Source organism: Natrix helvetica, assembly GCF_964273705.1.
Source record: "Natrix helvetica genome assembly, chromosome: 3".
NCBI lineage: Eukaryota > Metazoa > Chordata > Lepidosauria > Squamata > Natricidae > Natrix > Natrix helvetica.
The window spans coordinates 26,629,786-26,643,118 of NC_138549.1; the positions used below are offsets into that span (position 1 = coordinate 26,629,786).

At 35.3% G+C, this 13,333-nt stretch overlaps 1 protein-coding gene across 6 annotated transcripts in view; it reads right to left on the bottom strand.

The window, feature by feature from the left end:
• Positions 1 to 13,333, bottom strand: part of FARP1 (FERM, ARH/RhoGEF and pleckstrin domain protein 1) — a 155,452-nt gene that overhangs the window by 137,041 nt on the left and 5,078 nt on the right. The window lies entirely within an intron of this gene.

Sequence of the window (13,333 nt, forward strand, 5' to 3'; positions counted from 1 at the left end):
ATTATCTGGTTGGCTATGTCTGCAAACAAACAACCACGCTCAGAGAGCACCAAGGACTTCACAGTTCAACCCTGAGCTATCTATTCTCTTTATTGATAACATATACAGTTGCTAGTTACAGAGTTGATCATCTGTGTTAACTAGAGCTGGAAAATGCCCAGTGGACTCTGATGAAGAAACTGCCAATGCATTTTAAGCTAAATGGAAGCAGGGTTTCTCAATCTTGATAGTTTTAAGATGTGTGGACTTCAACTCCCAGAATTCCCCAGCCTAAAAATTCATATATCTCAAGCTGCCAACGTTGGGAAATACTGATTTAGAGGAATGTATGTAAATTTTCCATGTTTGGTTGGAAACATGCGGGAGACCTTCATTGTGAAGTAGATAAACAATGGCTAAATGATGATGATGTACATTTTATTTAGTAATTTTAATGTCACCCATCTCCCCTATAAGGTGACAAGTTTAAATACTGATTTACACCAATGTATTTATTGTTTGGAGGTATGGGAGTAGCCATTCTACATTCCTGGACTTCAGCCTGGCTTGCAACTTTCCATAGAATAAAAACCGTAGACGTTAGCTGTCAACTGGAACATTTAATATGGGGGAGTGATTGCCTATTGCAAAATATTAGGCTATGCTCTTTTTCTTAATTATAGCATTTCAACTGTGTAAACAATACACTACCTGATATCTTCCATAAACTTTGACCTTCAAGTCCCACCAGACCTAAATGTCACAACTATAGCCAACCTTAAGGGAAATATTATCTAAATGTCACTGAGTTATTTGAGTGAAATTATTTAAAACTGGAAGCTAAAAAAGTTTGTCTCATGCAGCAGTTTGTTTCTATAAGAATAATAAAAACACTGATGGGTCTTTTAAAGCAAATTTGTTTTTATTCTGTAAAAGATTGCATGGATCAAGGCTATTTCTTCAGATGAATGGAGTAAATTTATCTGTCAAAATACATTTTTTTTTATCTTCATGGTAACACAGTTTAATCTATGAGTAATCTTTCTTGTACTAAAATGATCGTATACATGGAATATTTCTCTGAAATGCAAACATGGTTAGAAATTGAAGATAAATAATCAAAGAAAAATCAAAGAAGGTACACATTTGGGTAATAATTTATCCATATGGAGGAAATCAGAGTAAGTCCATGCCACACATTCAAGCAATGTGAAGAACTGACTATTCAACAGAACATAGATAAAAACCTAATATTGATTAACTGAGCTTTGTGTTAACACTCATCATGTAAGAACTGAATGTCTTATCATATTTTTGAGAATAGAAGACATTTTAAATGGTAACATATTTTATGTCTATTTTTTTAACCACTGAAGAACTCTATCTCAATTTCCTAATCAATGCAGTATGGTACTGAACTTTATTGTTATCTAATTTGAAATAATGTAGCATTGATAGAAAAATCATTACATGAAGAACAATCTGTTCAACAGTTAAATAATTTTCAAGCTTACTGGAGATAATGACAGCTAAAACTGCCCTTTCTTGGTTTAAAGGGAACTAGTTTATTTTATTTACATAGCTTCTAGAAAAATAATTTTCAAATCTATATTCACATACTGCTTCATGTCCTGATGATTTCAAATGTAAAGAACTACCATAGTATATTATTTTAATTCTCTTTGAAAAAACAAACTTTAAAAGACTTTAATTCTAAATTATCAATATTTTAATCTTTCTTTAGTATCACATTTTGTTTCAAAGTAAGCCATTTACAGAGCTTAAAATGTTTAAGGAAACATTTCATATTTAATTATAATCCAGTGTCATTGAATTCTGTGGATCTCAGATGCTCAGTCACTTGTTAGAAGCTGGGCAGCATGTAAATTTAATACATAAAATAAATAAACTCCTGGCTGAATGCTCTTAGGTAAGCACACATTTCTACTTTCAGATAGCTGAGTAGTTAATACACACCCATGAGCTACAATAAACACCTTGCAATTATTCCAGAATATGAGAAGATGAAGTAGAGTCTTGGGTAAACTTGCAGCCAAACTTTTCAATTCCATTTTAATGAAATTAATGAAAGCAGAGATATATGAAAATTGTAACGCAGGCCCTATTAAAAAATAAGATTCTTGTGCCAGCTGGAAAACATCACATTCACTCAGCTATGTACAAGTAGTTCCTGACTTATGACCATAGTTAAGACCAGAATTCCAGCTACTAAGCAAGTCAGCTGCCAAGTGAGTTGCACCTTATTTTGCAACATTTTTGCCATCCTTGTTAAGTGAAACTTTCCAGCTATTAAATGAAAAAACGTGGCCATTAAGCAAATCCAGCTTCTCCCATTGACTTTGTTTATTGGAAGCCAGCTGGGAAAGTCATACATGGAGATCACATGACCCTGGGACCCTGCAACCATTGAAAATACATGCTGGTTGTCAAGCACCAAATTGTGACCATGTGATTATGAGGATGCTGCAATGGTTGTATGCATGAAGGACTGATTATAAGTCACTTTTTTCACTGCTCTGGTAACTTTGAGTGATCACTAAATGGATTGGTTTTAGTTGAGGGCTACCTGTAATCCTTTAAAGTAAATGTCATGGAAGATAAAGAAATAAACATTTCTTAACAATTCTCAATAAAAGAATTCATGGCATGTTGAAATAAGCATGCTCATTCCCTAGGTATAATGTAAACACCTTTCTTTAAAGGCAAGAATATTTTAATTAGGAAAAAAATAACTTAATTTCAGTTTTCTGCAACAATAACACAAGCTGCAAGTTGTAGATACATATATTACGTGATAGCAATGTTTAGAATAATATAGACCTGGTGTCTTCCAGAAGTGTGCTAAAGGACATCAATTTGAAAAGGAACCCCAATGAAACATTAATTTTGAAGAAAAAACAAAAGCAGTCAAAACTTATTCTTGGAGGCAATTCAAGAATACTTTAAATTTTGGAAATACAAGAAAGTTGGCACCGTTTACATTTTTATTTGGCTTCATTGCTTTCTAACACCACCCCTTTCAGCTTCTGATGGGAAGAGCTATCCAATATCATCAGGGAGGCTACATATTACTTAAGTTAAATGCACAAATTTATATAAAATATTTGTTCCAATCTGAAATGATTGCCTTTATTAATTCACTAAAGTCCGTTGAGGTTATTTTAGTCTGCAGTTGCAAAACACTACAATAATCCTTAAGGATTAAGCAACTTAAAGGCTAAAAGGTATAATGTCAGAAGGTTGCATGAGCTGTAGTTTATCCCTTCAGTGCAGCATCTACAAGTCTCTTCCTAGGAATTCCTCAAGCCATATTTTGGAAGCTGATAGACTATAAATATCTTGTGTATTGTTACTTGTAAGAATGCTATTCAGCCAACATAGGAACCTTAGACTAATGTTTTTCAAATTTGGCAACTTTAAGAAGTAATGGACTTCAATTCCTAGAATTCCCAAGCCAGCATGCTGACTAGAAAATTCTGGGAGTTGAAGTTAAACTTGCCATGTTTTAAAAACACTATCTTACACCTTTCTTAGAAAAAAAAAATTTAAAAAATGAAAAAAGCTAAGCTAATGTGGTACGAAGTCCCGGGTAAGTTCAGAGCAGATAATAGAGTGCAAACTTAGCTATTTGTCTTATGATAAATTAGTGATCTATTGTTCTCCATGGTCATTTCACAGACATTTTCTAGACAGCCAAGCTCTCCTCCATCTGAGGGAAGTCACTGTGGTTTCAAGATTTCTGTAATAGTAACTAGTCCAAAAATTTGGCCTTCCTTTGTCTGTAAAAATTTAGGGAGTAAAAATTGGGAAAAAATTAAGAGGAAATCTTTCCTCCCTTTTTCCTTTTAGTTTGTTTTATTTTATTTGGAGGTTCCCTCCCCTAAAGAAAAAAAAGACTGCAATATATTTCTTTTAATAGTGTCTTTTAAAATGATATTTAAAAGAGTTAAAATGTAAAATGAATCCATATTTAAAATGTGCGAAATCAATCAATAAAGCACGCGAAAGGATAAAGCCAGCTACCAGGTCCTACACTAGATATTACCATATAATATTTTTGATGGGATACATTATTAATCAAGTGTTATCAAGTTGAATACAAATGCAAATTTGGCTTTTAAAACCAGTACCCACAGCCATCTGGCTAGGTTACTTTCCAAATATTCTGGGTATGCTATGACATGTCAGTGAGAAATGTGACAAAATTGGAAATTCAGTGGAAACTCCAAGCAGGATTGTAGCCTTATACAAATCACTCTTGCTGGAAAAGCAATGCCACATTTGCAGCTAATTTTATGAGTTGCTAAACTCTTTTTATAGTAGATTATATTAGGTGGCTAATGAACACATCTAATCACTCATTATTATTTCATTCTTTCTGACTGAAAAAGAAATCTATAACTGCATAATAAGAGACATTGATTAAAGACTAAAAATCAAGGGAAATAATTCTATAGTTATTTTAAATTTATCCAAAAATGTTAGTGAAAAATATTTCCCAATTACAGAGATTTTTGCCAGAAAAAAAATCAATACATTCTGCCTGAGATGCTTTTAAAGTAAAATCTATATCCTAAATGTTAAGAAACGTGCCCTACTAAATGTGTGTAAAATTCTGAATATGGGTTGTACAATATATTGGCTATTGGAGTCTGATCTGATAATCCTGCTAGCAACTTCCCATTCATGCTCCTTTTCTGATCATCATAATAAATAATTCCTTTCAATATTTGGTTGTACAAGTAGTCAGTGTATAGTTCAGATGCGTATGTGCCTTATGTAACTCAACAAACGGTGATATAGAAATTTGCTTTCTACTCAAAGTCATATTGTCAATCTATTAAAGTTACATATTGCCAAACTATTCTTTGTATACATGTATGGTAAGCTAAAGATGTTAGAGTCCACATCTGGAAAATTTGTGTTGTTTTATCTGAACTAGTAGTAAAACTCTACGATTTCAGAATAGGTGGCTCTATTTAGCAACGTTGACTTATATCCTGAAAACTAAACAGAGTCAAGAAGTAGTTACCACTTGCCTTGAAATCCTAAAGCTACTGGCTAAACTCGGGGGTGGGGTGGGGGGTAGAATCTGGGAAGGAGGCAATGACAATGCACTTCCAAAGGAGCAAACAAACTGTGGTTAGGATTGACTCAAGGAAGTCTTTATCTTTACCTTGTTTGGAAATCCTAATGATTGATCTGGGCCTTTGGCATGCAAAGCATGTGCTCTATTAAAGGGTGTGCTGTTTGGGCTACAAAAAAGCTGCAGCATATACAAAGTACTAGTTTCCCCCAGCTTTAAAACCTGAAATGTTTTCCTTTATTAAATTAGCCTATTCGGATTTCTCAACAACCAAGCCAAGGAAATTTGATTCGTGTATTTGTAATCTGATTAATTACAAAGCGATTACAAACTAAATGTACATTGGTTCCAAGTCCTATAATAAATCAATATTTGATCACTTCTTTAAGCAGCTTTTTTGCATTTTTACCACACAAAAGATGGATCTCTCACATCATTCAGTATAGTTTTAGTGGCAACAGAACCACTTGAAAAGTGGGTATCACATTCTGCAAAATTCAGAAATCAATTCGAAGTCATTTTCTAAAAAAAAAAAAAAAAAGTAAGCCCAAAACTTTAATAGCATCTCACAATGTTTTAAAAATTAGTAAGAAATGAAGATCATCTTCAGCACTTCCTTTAAACATTCAATCTGGATTGATTTTCTATCCCATACAACAAGTATGGGAGTGTGTTTGCAAATGTCCAATTTGGCAGTCATATTAAGTATTTCCTTTGAATTCCTGGAAAATATGTTTTCCTTTCAAAATGTGACCTCAAAAAATGTCAGTATCCTTTGACTAAACACAGCTGTTTCACACTATTATATAGAATGTTCTTTTTCTCAACACTTACACTGTAACTTATCTAGTATAATAGCACTTATCAAAAAGCAAACACAAAAAAATGAATAGGGAAAGGGAAAGTATTATAAAATACAAATGGCAAAACAGAATGCAGATCACATCTCATGAATAATAGGTTTGTGAGACATTACTCTCTGCAGTGCACATATTTCCTTTCCCTCCATCCTTTTGTAAAACAATTTTCTGAAATATAACATCCTGGAAAACTTCCTTATGGAAAATGATCCAAAACATCAATTCTTTCAATTCTTTTCACCTGTTGGAAAGCTACAATAATTTTAAAGGGGTATTCTAATTCATTTATATTACATTTTTAATAAAAAAAATAAGTGTCTGGCACTATAGGAGGATGGTATTACTGTGACTCCATTTGGTTGCATCCATAGTCGTCAGCCATTCATTCATGGGTGACCCTCAGCCGCTCTATGTATCAGCAATCTCCATGCCTTTCTGTGTTGCACTGCCTCCTTCAGATCTGCTATGTTCATCCCAGTGTCCTTTACAGTGTCCAACAAGTGGGCATTATAGTGGCTCCTTCTCCTTTTTCTATCACACCCAGCATGATTGACTTTTCGAGTAAGTCAGCTCGCATAATATGACCAAAGTATAACAGCCTGTTTGGCAATCTTGGCTTCAAGTGATATTTCAGTCTAGGGCTCGTTTATTATTTTTGCAGTTCCTGGGATGATAGTCGCTTCCAGCACCATAGTTCAAAGGCACCTATCCTTCTCCCATCTGCCTTTCTAGAGTCCAAGTTTCACAATCATAGCTAGCAATTTAGAAAAATTATTGCATGAATTAATCTGCATTTGGCTGTTTTAATTCGTGCCGGACAATGCAGTTCTTCCAATTGCTATGTGCTTTCCGATCTCAGGGCTGCAGGTACCACTTTGGTCAATTTTAGAGCCCAGGAGGATGAATTTCTTTACTGTTCTGATGGTCCCACTGTCGATCTGCACTCTGACCTGTGTGTTCTTTGCAGCTGTCATTATCTTTATGTTCTTGATGTTAAAGTGCAGTCCAAATTTTTGTCTTTCACCTTTGACTCTCAGGATTAGCCAGTCCAGATCCTTCTTGCTTTCTGTGAATAATGTTGTATCATCTGCATATCAGAAGTTTTGATATTTCTACCACCAATTTTAACCCCAATGATAGATTCCTCCAAATGTGCATTTCGAATAATTATTTCTGTGTACATGTTGGAATAGATTAGGTGACAGGATGCAACCTTGCCAAGTGCCTTTTCCAATTCTGAACTATTTTGTTTCTCCATATTCTGTTCTTACAGTGGCTGCCTGATCAGAGTATAATGACTGAATGAGCTGGATTGCAAGCAAACAAATTAAGCTACAAGCAAAAGAAATTAAAACCTTGTCATTCTAATTAAAAAAGCAACAAAACTATGTCCTTTCCAGAAAAATGAACATATTACAGACTTTATAAAGTTATATGATCAACAGAGAACAGTTTCAATATATGCCCAAACAAATAGCTCTAGCTGAGAAAATTCATACTGTTAGTTTAGGAACATTTTTACTCAAATTTCTAGAATTCTATAAAGAGCTGAAGTGGTGCAGTGGTTAGAGTGCAGTACTGCAGGCTACTTCTGCTGGCTGGCTGCTGGCTGGAATTTGGCAGTTTGAATCTCACCAGGCTCAAGGTTGACTCAGCCTTCCGTCCTTCCGAGGTTGGTAAAATGAGGACCCAGACTGTTGGGGGCAATGTGCTGATTCTGTAAACTGCTTAGAGAAGGCTGTAAAGCACTGTGAAGCAGTATATAAGTCTTAAGTGCTACTGCTATTCAAAAGCAGATCATTAACTAACACTAGGCTCCAGAATCTTCAATAATTAAATGCTAAATAAAGAAGAAGCAATGAAGAAAATTTAGAATTTTTTTGATTCTTGACCAGATCTTACAGACACAATCACAATTAACGCCAATCAAGAGTTTCCTTTTTTTAAACCATCTCTTCAATTGAAATCCTTCAATGTAATGTAAAGAATTCTGAATCCAGATGTTATTTATTCATTTTAGTGTATGCAGAGTTGAAACATTAGTGAAAAAAAAGGGGGGAGTGAGAGAATGGAAAAGAAAGGCCACTTGTGCAAGAATTCAGAATCAACAAACCTTGGTTAAATTCAAGCTAGATAAAAGTCTGTTCAAGCTGGATGGAGGGAGTTAAAATTGTACAATGAAGAGCAGACCCTCTAAGTCAGAGATTCTCAAAGAGTGGTCTACCAGCAAGATCAATCAGAAGGTCTATCAGAGGTTACCCAAATTCACTAGCTACAATCACTTGCTACTTCAATTGGGACTTTCAGCATTTGCCAACAATCAGTTGACTGTTAGTTTAGATGGGGCAGAAGTAGGAAGGCGAATTTCATTGTATGTAGGGAGGTCTTTAGCCATCAACTGGCTGGATAAAAGTCAAGGCATTGTGGAGGTTTCCAACCATCAGCTGCCTACAACCCACTGGCCACTTCAACCCATCAGCCCCAACTTCAAATTGAAAATAACTACTTAATTTTAGATTGTGGGATATAAAAGTAAATTTTAAAGGGGTGTTAAAATGCGGGAGATGAATCAATATATATAAATGCAATTTTTCCAAAATTGTATTTACTGGTCCACAATTGCAGAAAGTTCCATTAATATAACTTATTGATTTCAAAGGCAAATGAAATTTAATACATTTAACCTGGAGTCAATTTCCTGTCTATTGTGAAGATTACAATCTCTGGTATTCTGCTAATTAGGATACTTGTATGTTGAGATACTCATTTCTAGCCATAGCCTCACGGCCTCTTCCCCTTAATTCCATTTGCACAAACCCCAGTCTTTTCCATTAAATAGCCAAGGTTATTGAATGACATATGAATTCTGGAGCACCCAAAAGAAAGGCAAGAACAATAAGTCAGCCTGACATGGGAAGAAAACCCAAAGTTCACATTCTGATAGCATTAAGATGCTAGTTTTCCTTTCTATCCAAGCAGCACACAATGTCTTTATTCAGTTCACCAACATCACAGTATGCCATGGGAAAAACATTTCACCACTAATGGTAGCATACACTGCTGTCTGTAACGTCTTATAGTTACGTAGCTTGCCAAAATGATATTTGGTTCAGTGGCCGTTGTTTATAACGGTTTCTGTTGAAAGTAGTTTGGAATTTGCAGAAAATTACAGCAAGCCAGAGCAATAAATCAGTTCATTCATTAAGTTTCAGAAAAGATATGTGTTTGATTCCAGGACTTCAATTTACACAATAGCAGGGGGAAATCGGCCAATTCTGCCTCCTTCTATAACTTCCAAGCACACCAAGGGAATGAGAAGTTTGGAAACTATCATTCCATAAATATTAAGTATGCTTTTCATGGAAATGTGGTTACACGAAGTTCAGCTTGGTTTCTTCTAAACTCCAAGTAAGGAATACCAGTATAAAATCTCTGTCATCCTTTGTATAGTTAGAGATTTCCAAAACATCACAAATCAGTAACAAATATAACCAGGGTATAAAATGACTAACACTAACTGGGCATCTGAATAAAAACTGCACCACCACATACGTATTTTGTTTCTGCATATCACAATTAAATTAATTGGGCTAGTAATCAGTTCTCAAATAATTTGGGAGTAATGTATCAAAAGCAGCACTGAGAAAGGAGCAATAGAACTTTCAAATAAAGAATCATAAAGGAAGACTACCATATAAGTTGCATTTTAAGAGTATAAAAAAAATTGGAGGTAAACATTTCACATGTATCATACTGGATAATGGACCATTTAGAGTGACATCACCAGGCAAGAACACAAGTTTTCTAGCAAAAATTTATAAGGAGTGGGAAGTTATTTTAGCAGGCACCACAACTATTTGGCGGTTCTTAAACTGAGGACAGGAGAACAGAGATTAAATATGAAAGTCTAATGAAAGGGAAAAAATGATGTTTCCGTTTACATTTGAATCTTGACAACAGGAAATAACTGCAGTGAATGGGAAAAAAACTAGAAAATAAATTAATGCTAAAATACACCATTAAAAATAAAATCTAGATGATAGATATATTTTCAACTACTTTCCAAATCTTACAGCAGTTCACAGCATCAGGTCTTATTATTATTCCACAATATTTTCCATTAAATCTAACATTCCTGATTCATGCAGGAAAATGAACAATTGTATTTGGTTGATCCCTATTTTCAAAAGAGAGGAAATATAAAGTAGCTGGGACTTAACAATTACCGGACAAATGTACTTAAAGAGCTAGCTAGGAACATATTCTTTATTCTATTAATTAAAGGTAATGCAGTTGCTTCAGCTAAGCAATTTTAAGTCCACTGAGAGTCATATCACTGGAAAGTTCATTTCCATGCTTATCTCTGTGGATCAGGAGCTGGGCTAAGAATTCCATTATATGCCTCCTGGCACTACTCTTGTGTCTATTGTGCATATACATTATTTAGAAAACATGCATACAGCCCTAAAAAGAAAGCTCGCTGTCACTTGTTTGTAAAGTCACTTGTTTGAAATATGGGGGGAAATGCTGAACTTATACACAAAGAGTGTTGGGGAAGATAGAATTTCACTTGGATTGCCATCACCTCTACATAAATTACCAAATTTGAAGCATGGATCATTAACTCTGTACTGAGTATGTAATCCCATGGTAGGTGTCAGCTGTCATTTTGAATCCTCTACAAATCCTAGAACAGTCCTTCAAGACTAAACATCAGCAGAATGAAAGTAACACTAGAAGGATATCTGTATCATTCTTATATTACTAAGGAGACCTAAATACAAAATAGTGGATCTCATTAGACAACAATTGATTCATCTTAGCTGCCACTATTACCAATAAGATTGAAAATGATTTTTAATAGTGAGTCTAATAGTCATAATCATCAGCCTTAATCAATAGCACATGTACTGAATTAGATAATACCAAGTTCAATGCTGCATTCAATAGGAAATTGAGTGTCGTGGTCTTCCAAAGTTATACTAAATAGATGTAAATAAAGTAATGCAATTTTTAAAAAATCTTCACATTCCTTCTATATACTGTACGCCCAGAAAAGATTAAGAGAGATGCAAAATCTGCAGTTGGGTGGAGGGAAAGAAAGGAAAAGGAAAACTCTTCCCCATCATCTACCCTGGTTAATCTGAGCCAAGAGACTGTGATCCATTAGCAGTAGTTCTATCACTGTGTGGTGAGAAACAGGGACGATCTTAGAGAAATTATGTGGCGACTGCTACAAAAACACAACTACAGGTAGTCCTCGGCTTACAACAGTTCTTTCAGTTGTTCAAAGTTACAACAGCATTGAAAAAAAGTGACTTATAACTATTTGCACACCTAGGGGCCATTGCAGCAACCTCAAGGTCATGCGATCCAATTCAGAGGCTTGGCAACTGACTCATATTTATGACAATTGCAGTGTTCTGGGGGTTCAGCTTTTGTGACCTTCTGACAAGCAAAGTCAATGACGAAGCCAGATTCACTTAACTGTGTTACTAACTTTAACAATTGCAGCGTTTCATGTAACTGTGGCAAAAAAGGTTGAAAAAATGGGGCAAAATTCACTTAATTTTCTTAATCTATTTTATTATATAATATCTATATCTGCTTTTGATCTCTCACTTTGTTCAATGTTTATAATAAAATAACATTTCAAAAACAAACCCAGATAAAGCTCAAGAAACACATACTGTACAATGAATATTATCAGGGCAACTTTTCATATGCTCATAAGATGCCCAAGGAAATACTGACCATACACCAATCTATCCTCAACCATTTAGTTTATTCAATTCAGACATTGCAATAGGTTGTGGTTTGCTCCGGGGACAGATTAAAGCCTAAGCCATGTTTGGACTTTCTAATGAATCCAGCAGTCTACAGCTCTGTGATGGTGAATCTAGGTAACACCCTCTCTGCGGGCATGCAAGCTGTTGCCACAATTCAGCCTTGCCATGCATGCATGCGTACATACCTCCCGCCAACTAGCCTGTCTTTGGGACCCCATGAGCATGCAGGGGTTGTGTGTGCATGCGTAGGGTGTATGCGTGCATGCATAGGGCATGTGTGGGGGCCTCACGTGCATACGGGGGGCTCAGAGCATGCATGGGGGCCACACACACTTTCGGCATTCATTCCGGAAAAGATTAGCCATCGCTGCATAAAGCTAGTCATGATTTTCATCTCCTTAGTCTTGCTATGTTTCTTTTGTGACTGTTGCTGGGAAGAGTAATGGTTTTAAGTATTAGTCATCAAAGCAGTAAGCACAAATCCATGTTTATGAAGTCATTTTAAGATTCCAGGTCTGGTTTTCTGGAAGATTATATGTTATAGTCAATGCAGATTCCAGTCCAATTAAACATTGAATTCAGCTACACTAATTAATTCTGTTAAGCTTCTTTAATACCCATGATACTACATTATATGTAATCTGATTACTTAAACATCAAACTGCAGAGTAATATTTTTAATGTGAGTACATCACTGTTCGCCATACTTTTACTAGCAAAGGAGTTTGGAGAGACTGTTAAAAAACAGCATTATAATATTATTTAAACTGGGTCATAGCCAACATCAACAGCTTCTCCCAAGATTTATGTTGGATGCTTTACAACGAGAATGTATACCAAAAATTTAAAATACAAATAACTAAATAATCCCAGGGCCTAAGTAGTTATCTTCTCATTCCCCAGAGACCTATTAATTTGAAAGTAACCTTGAGATCATGACTGAAAAGCTCATTACATTCAGTGTTTAATGCTTCCAGGTTAAAGAATGTCAAAAGCAATAAATGCTGTTTTTTAAAAGGAAGGGAATAAAACTAAACAATCTTTATTTTTCATATCGGAATAAGTATCATGTATGTGCGAACCTTCCGAGAAGTGCTTTGCTTCAATCATACCTTTCATAAAGCAATGCCTTGATAGGACTCTGCAAAGAGAAGTCCTTTCTGGCTTCCAAGGAGTCAGCATATAGTGCATGAAAGCCATTACTTTGCTGGCCCTTCCTTGAGTTTCTGTATTTTGTCCTACAGAAGACCTCTGTCTCTTCATCACATCCTTTCTGCCAAAAGCAAATTCAATAAAGTCACTGGTTGTCCTGACTTAGTACTTTCTTGGTTGCATTTATAGTAAAGGAATTTATACAGAGGCTTTCCTCTTGATTTTATTTTTGAAACAGCAATGCTGCAAAATAAGTTGGGCTAAGGAAGAGAGACTGACCCAGTCCCATAGCAAATTGTATAAGGGAATTCAAGTCTTGAGCCACTTATTTTTTCAAGAGAAAAAAATGGAATTTGTTTCAAGGAGATTCAAAACCTGTGTGTATTTTGGCTGTGAAGAAACTAGCCTGCACCAACCTAGAAACTCTAGTCTTGTCTCGCTTTCAA